General features: G+C 43.5%; 1 long non-coding RNA gene across 1 annotated transcript; it reads right to left on the bottom strand.

Annotated features, from left to right (window-relative positions):
• Positions 1-273: 273 nt before the first annotated feature.
• LOC136642196 (uncharacterized) lies at positions 274-3863 on the bottom strand. Its single transcript, XR_010793974.1, has 4 exons — positions 3776-3863; positions 2820-2866; positions 1772-1830; positions 274-718 (listed from the first exon to the last, which is right to left on the bottom strand). It is a non-coding gene; the product is annotated as an uncharacterized lncRNA (long non-coding RNA).
• Between the last annotated feature and the right edge of the window lie 3926 nt (positions 3864-7789).

Below are 7789 nucleotides of genomic sequence, written 5' to 3'. Positions count from 1 at the left end.
ACCTTCTATTGTCCTTTAAATGCTAGCATTTAAATTTGTATACTCTTTGAGACAGGACTTCACTTGTTTTGCTTAACTTAGTCTGTTGATCATGTATCTTGATGGCACTGTAGAAATAATAAAAAACAACAACAATAGCAAATTTAATAGTGGGTCAGGGGGTCTGCTGTCTTTCCACTTAGTATTATTAATATTGATTTAAATAAAAGTACATAAGACAGTAAGGGACCAAGAATACTGAGAAATGTTTGTCATTAAAACGTAACATATATACCTTTCAACAAAAGTGAACAGAAGTCTGCTACTATGTCAAAGAAGAGAAAAAAAATGTTATGACAGTACATTTTGGCTCTGTAATTTGTATTCCTGTAAGCTACAGTGAGAGTCAATTACCTTCTCCACTCCACTGCATTATCTAACCCCCAGTAAAGTTCAATGATGTAGCCCTTTGTGCTATATGCTATAGCTGCTATTTCTTTCAAACCCAAGCAAGCAAGATATTTGTTGATGTCCGTAATTTCATTGGAGAAATTGTTCTTGCCTTCTGTCCTTGAGATGCATGTCTGCTCTCTGAACAAATCAATCCCGCCAGCCTGTACAATCAGCTGCGTGCTGCAGTTATGTTACTGTAAATGACAGCAGAAGTTTCATTCTCTATCTTGATCTGGTGTCCCCCTGGATCCCTGAATGTCAACGTGGAATATTGGATTCCTTCTGCCTGTTGGATTTATTTAAAAAAAAGAAAAAAAAAAGGCAAGAAGACCCAAAACATTAGGAGGGAGTTATTCCAGATTTTCTCTGCCACCAGCCAAGATATCACATTTTGGGTGCAATCCAAAGGCACCCTTGAGCTGATGCAAGTCCCTTTCACCAGCCCAGTGTTGTTGTGAAAGTGTTGTAAAGCACTTTCATGCTGACATAAGTGAAGCTGGCACATGGACATGCACCAGCTTCCCCATGGCAACGCAGGCCTGGAGGACGGGGTGAATTTGCATTGGCTGAGCTTGGCTGGTGCAGGGGTTAGGGGGGCATGGGAAGGGCAGGGAGCAGGGGGAAGGGAAGCTTTTTGGAGCACGGGGAAGGATGGGATGAGAAGATGGGATGAAAAGTGGGGCTTCAGTGCTGAATCTCGTACGAATATGGGCTTAACTATGAATGTGACTACAATACAGAAAGCATCTATTAAGGCTGTTTGTTCCTTTCTCTATTCTGTTCCCTTATGCTCTTATGGTTTCTTTGCTTAACAAGTGCTTCAATACTATCTTTCTTTATTCCAAAAGTATAATCAAAACATGTGCTTGCTTTTTTATCTACCTTATAGCCCAATCCTAACCAAGCTTTCAGTGCAAATGCAGCTGCAATGCAACCCTGAGGTAAGGGAACATTTGTTCCCTTACCTAGAGAAGACCTCAATGGCTGCCCCCCCCCCCCAATGCAGTGTGAGCCCTGTTGGCACAGCTGCATCAGCACTAGAAAGTTAGTTGGCTGTTAGTTTCTGAGGTTGCTTTTTGTTTTTTCACCTCAAGCCAAATAACCAACCCCACTCTGTTCAGTACAGATGAAATGGCTGGATCTTAAGCTAAGAATTTCCCAAAGCAGTGGGTATTTTAATAGAACTTCCACTTGGCGGCAGTGGGGAAGACCATAGGTGAGGAGAGACTGGAAGAGAGCTAAGCAAGTTGTTTTTGCTCATCTTCCCTCACCCATGGTACAAGTTACTGCCAAACTGTGGCACAAGTTTTATCCTAATTAAAACAATAGGAACTGTTACCTCTTCAGGTTCACGAACATCAGGCATAGGCTCCCCTTCATCTCTCTTCATTGGTGGTCCTTTGGGATTAAAAGAGGGGATAAAAAATGACAAACATCTAGCTACACCCAGGTTTTGCGTTGCATCCCTACTGCACAGATACACTAATTCATTTCCCCAACCAACAGAGCATACAAGGCAAATATCCCTTTGACTAGGAAGCAATTTTAAAGCTTCGCTCCTGCTATACAATATGACTTTCTGATTTATGCACATATGAAAATCTCAATTTCACAGTAATTGAGATTTTCTAAACAAGCTATTGGTAAATAATATATTATTAAAATAACCTGCCCTCAGCAGTAAGAACAGTAAGAACAGTGCATTCCTGCCAGCCCAGGGCTCTCACACCTTCACGAAAGCGCCACCAAAGTATGTAATGCACCTGTGCAAAAGTGGTGGCGCAGCCATCTGTAATGTGGATGTCTTTAATTCGGACGACCATAACTCAAGGAGCCAGTGTAAACAACACATGAATCCTGCTGTCACTGACAAGAGCAGGATATTCACTGCCCTCAGAAGGGCAAATCCTTGTGGAACGTTCCCCCACCTTTCAGTACTGGATTACACACAGACACATGAATTGGCTGAAGGCTGACTGGTAGTACTAGAGGAGGGACTAGCATAGCTTTTGCCTCAAAGAAAGCCTTGGATTTGATGAATGTGTAGTTGCAAATCCCACGTGAGTCGAAACCCACAGATGTATTTTCCCACAGAACGACTCGCATGTGTCTGGGCCTTAAGTGGACTACTCAGCCTCAATAGTATGGAACATAAAACCAGTTAACCAGTTGGGTTAATTTAAATGTATATTCAGAATATGATCAGACTGAACAAAAGGCCAAAAATTATTCACATTCTTGCTGATTTAGCTTTCCTTTAAAGATGGCCCTGGACCAAGTAGTGCTTCTCCAGAATCACTGGAGAAGTCCCTGAAGTTTGAAAAGCCACACTATTTGGTGTGGTGGTGACTGGCACTCCCACAAAGGGAAAGGTTCACAGTACTCACCCATTGGGTTCTTGCTGTCTTGTAGGTCTGACTCCCTTGTAGTCTCACTGGGAATGAAAAAGATAACAAGGATATGCCTTCTGTAAACCTGCTTTTGACACGGTGCACTCAGATTGTAACCAGGTTTCAGCCCTTTATGTTCCAAGTCAGACCTCATTGATGGCTGCTACTTTTATGACACCAGCAGATTTGGAAAATTCTGTGCTGGAGAGATGCAGAATTAGGGGGAGGGTTTGCCTTGTGACAGGTGTAGACAGAAATCCTGGCCAGGAATGTTTACTAAGAGGGCAAGTTAATAGTTTTGAACAACTCCTTGCTGGCCTTGAACTGACGGGGCTCTGAGGATCCTCTAAGCACAGTTCATTAAAAGCTCCAGAGCCCTACTCAGGAATAAAAGATAACAAAGTTCTGAACTGCAATAATATTGCATCTATATAAGTCTGCTCAAAACACACTTTCTTCTGTAGTCTCCACCTGTGCATATCCCGTGGCTTGCCTCCCCACAGCTTCTCTCCCTAGATGCTTTTCCCCTCAGCCAAGCTTGGAGCCTAGATTATACAGTACCTTGGCTGGGCAATAAGTGCTGCAGGGAGGCAAGCTGTTACCAGGGCAGGGGGAGGATTCTGTACACCTCACCCCTGAGCCCCATTTCCTAAAAAAATAAAAAAAATTGGATTCCTTGTTCGTCTTTCTTTTTGTGTGTGACTGAGAGAGTTTAAAGTTTAAAAACATAGAAGGAAGTGTTATTGTCACACGTTATAGCCTACAGAGCTGCATTTTTATTTCACACCATCCCTGTGAGTTAGGATACAGTAAGAAAGAAGGATTTGGAGTAGTCAGTCATGGGGAGTGGGGACATACAGAATCCCTCTGCAAACCCTGTTTATGGGGTATGCACACTTTCAGTTCATAGCCAAGTAGCTACAGCCCAACTGGAAAGCTCCCCAGTTTAGTACCTGACACTGTGAGATCGATGCCTCCTGCAGATGAAGAAGATGACCGCAGCCACCAAGAGGAAGCCAAGAAAAACAGCTACACAGGCCCCAATCAGACGTGCATCAATTGGATTCCCTGCATCTACAAAGAGAGAGAAGGTGAAAAAGTAGAGACAAAATGGACGCTCAAACACCTCGGAGACAAGTGACAGCCACTGGAATACATGCAGGAATATTCCCACTAGCTCTTTGATGAGATCAGAAGCACAACCTTTCAGCTAAATGCAAGGGGAGGATGGGGGGGGAATAGTGGCTCTATTGCCTGCCCTACAGTAATCCCCACCCTGGTTATATGCTTGCTAAATGATTCAGATTAGTAAGCATCTAAATACTAAAATTGTAATTGGTGGAGAGGAGCTTGAACGTGTGGAAGAATTTATCTTTTTAGGGTCAATGATCAACCAAAATGGTGGTTGTGGTCAAGAAATTAAATGCCAAATTATGCTGGGTCACACAGCAATATTAAGTATGAATCAAATATGGAAAAATAAGGATGTCAGCTTAACGACCAAGTGTAGATTACTCTGCACTATTGTGTTCCCCATAACTACATACGGCTGTGAAAGTTGGACAAAGTTGGACAGAAAGAAAATTGATTCCTTTAAGCTATGGTGTTGGAGGAGGTTCTTGTACATTCCATGGACTACAAATAACGAATAGATAAGTGCTGCAGTGCATAAAACCAGACATGTCATTGGAAGGAAAAATAGTAAAACTCAGACTTAGCTACTTTGGCTGTGTTATGCAGTCAACATCATTGGAGAAAGACATTATGCTCGGAATGGTCAGTGGCAAAAGGGGACGCCAAAGACCGCATTGGTTGGATGTAATCAAAGCAGACACTGGTCAAAACATAAAGCATTTGAAAGAAGCTGCACAAGATCAGAAATCACGGAGAGAGCCGGCTCGTGGAATTGCAAGGGTTGGACACAACTGAACGGATAATTTGATTTTGAATCAGGGACGGGGATTATTGTTATTGATTATTTTCTGAAAAGGCTCAGGAGGTTTATATTTTCAGGAGGTTTATTTTTTCCCCTTATTGCATCTCTGTTATGGAAAGGATTGCACCAGTCACATTTCTGCTTGCTGTGCAGACTATAAAACAGTGGGTCCCAACTTGTGGTCTACAGGTGGTCCGTGAGACTCTGAGAAGTGGTTCATGAGGTCTCAGGAAAAAAAAAAAAAGATGATCACCTTCCAACACCTTGCCAACCGAGAGCTTTCCCATGGACCACTGAAATGTTGGCTGTGGGTGGTCCTCTGGCCTCTCTTGGAGTTCATGGGGAGTGGTTGCTCGGAAGATGCTTCCCCACAGATCATCAGAGAGGGTGGAGAGTGGACTGCCCAAAGCTGCAGCTGGCACTTCCACAGTGTGCCTGAACTACCAAATTTAGTTGTATTTTTAATGTTCAGGGGGTGGGCATCAGGTTGCATATACCCACAAGAATTCCAAATTTTGCCACAGTGGTCCATGGGCTCCAAAAGGTTGGGAACCACTGCTTTAAAAGCAACCTTTAAAAGGTCCTGTCAGGAAAAAAAGGTGACCATCCATACTATGCTAAAGTGGAAACACAGACTGTAGCAGGATGTCACATTGCAATCCATCTGGGACCTGGCGAATACCTTTACCAGCCTGTGATCCTATGGGCTGCCAAAAATGCTTCTCAGAGGAAGTATTAAGCTAATACTGTATCTGCCTTCATACTTCCAAAATTGGGCTAGGGAATGGGAAATACCTTTTCTATTCACTCTCTAATTATCCCTAGTTAGAAGGCAACTATCTCCAGGCTGGAGGCATTTGGGGTCCAGAAGACTAAACACATCCCAGACGAACTTTTAAAGTTATTTAAATGTTGACTTTCCTTCTTTAGCAAGTTTCTAGCCCTATGACTGCAAAGATATGTTTGCTAGTATGCTATCAACACAAGTGGAAATCTCTGAAGCCATTTGGAGGACTGAAGAAGACTTTGAGCTCAATCCTAAGGGTTTGTGTGCTGGTAGCATGAGCAGTGCAGGGTGTTGCAAACATGTCATAAAGCTGGGACCCACCAAATGGCATGTTACGTTTTGCATCTTAAATAAGCATTCCAGCAGTGTAAGCCCACACAGAACTGGACTGAGTGTGAAGCAAGTGGCTCAATCGCATGAATTGCTGCTTTCTCCTGCCCTCCTCACCTGCAGCTGGGCTTCTGTGAAGATTGCTGCAATGACACAGAGGTATCTGAGGAAGCGCATGGTGGGGGAATAGAGAAATTGATGGATAACAGAGCAAATCACTTTGTTGTTATTTCTCCGAGAGCCCACCCCTTGGTGATCCTCCCACAGCACTCCACAGACACTGAAGGAGAAACATGCAGACAGACCTCTCTCTTTTACCTTCTGCTGTCCAAGGTAAAGGAGAGGGACCTCTGCCTGCTTTTTTCTCAACATTGCCAGGAAGGATAAAATGGGGCAGTTCAGGCTTCTTACTTTCACTGCCCCTGCAAAACTGAGAAAGGAGTGAATAAACAATCCAATTGGCCACTGAAATGGAAAAAGGAGGAAGTGCAGCAGCCCAATTAAGTGGGAGCACCATTTTAGTTGGTTACAAGGTTTGCTTCATTGATAACACGTTGCAGCTCTATTTCCATGTGATTACAGATGCCACATAGGAAGCTTCTCTGTGACTACCAGTCACCAGGAGGCTAGTTCACACGTGAACCTTCATCACTTCATGTGGCAGGTGTGGGATGGTGGCTTGGATGTGTGAATGAGCCCTGACAGATCAAACACCATGAAAGACCATCTCATCCCATCTCACTTAGCAAACCCCCGACTTCACAACAAAGCCAGTTCACACATTCAGCTGCAAGTCAAAGGACAAATGCTCAAGTGATGAGAGAGAGAGAGAGAGAGAGAGAGAGAGAGAGAGAGAGAGAGAGAACTGGGCCAATAAGATATACATAGGGATTCTGTAGCTCTCATACTTTGTGGAGAAGAGGTTGGGGCAGATGAAGAGGTTGTCTCCTTCCCATCTCCTTGTAGGAAGGTTGTCTCCTTCCTACTTAAATCACTCTCCAAACAGTAGCCTTCAAATTTCCCTGGGCACGTAGACTGACTACAGTTCCAAAGACCATAATGTCGGCTGGAAAAAGAGTCTATGATTATTGTGTTCCTTAATGTCCTTATATTTGGTACATCGCGAAGTGGATTGCCATTCAGTGTCCAGGTGATGATCCCCCCTCCAGGGGCATGCTTATCGTTCTGCTCCTCACAGTTGTTACAGGAAAGCTTTACTGTCTGCCCATGCTGATGAAGTTCCTTATCTTGTCCAGTAGTGATCCCATTTTGATAACCTGTTAGAAATGACAACAGTAATCATAAAAACAATAATAATTGATAAAAAGAAATATGTGAACTATGAAACCCACCTTGATTCTTCTCATGGTTGGTATTCCTTCCACAACAAAACCTTCCACAACAAAACCTGATCTATGACTCACACCCTGATCTATGCTCTGATGCCAGAGATTCCTCATTCTAAGAATGCCAGACTGAGGCCCAGACAAAAACATGCCGTGGGAAAATACATTCATGAGCCACATCTGTGGGTATCCACCAGTGTGGGATTTGCAGCCATACATTCACTGCAATCCAAGACTTTTTTCTTTGCAAAAAGTCATGCTAGGCCCTCTTCCTGTGCTGTCAATCATCCTTCAGCAAACTTCATGTGTCTGCAGGAATCCCAAGAGCACCTGTCTATCAAAAGGGATGGAAGTTTCTGCCCCAGCACTGAAATAAGCCGCAATGATTCGCTTCCCACTTGCTCAAGCAAGAAGCAAATCATCCCCCTTCTTACCTTGCTCCTCACATAGTTTCTTTACAGCCAGAAGTGCAGGATTTCTGGTTTTATTTTCAAGGAAGAGTGAACTGAGGTGGTCCTTCAATTGTGCCATCCCTTTAAATGAAGCCAGAACTCTTGCACTTCTGGAT

The sequence above is a fragment of the Tiliqua scincoides genome, chromosome 2 (genome assembly GCF_035046505.1).
Source record: "Tiliqua scincoides isolate rTilSci1 chromosome 2, rTilSci1.hap2, whole genome shotgun sequence".
Lineage (NCBI taxonomy): Eukaryota > Metazoa > Chordata > Lepidosauria > Squamata > Scincidae > Tiliqua > Tiliqua scincoides.
This window is presented reverse-complemented; position numbering and strand designations above follow the sequence as displayed.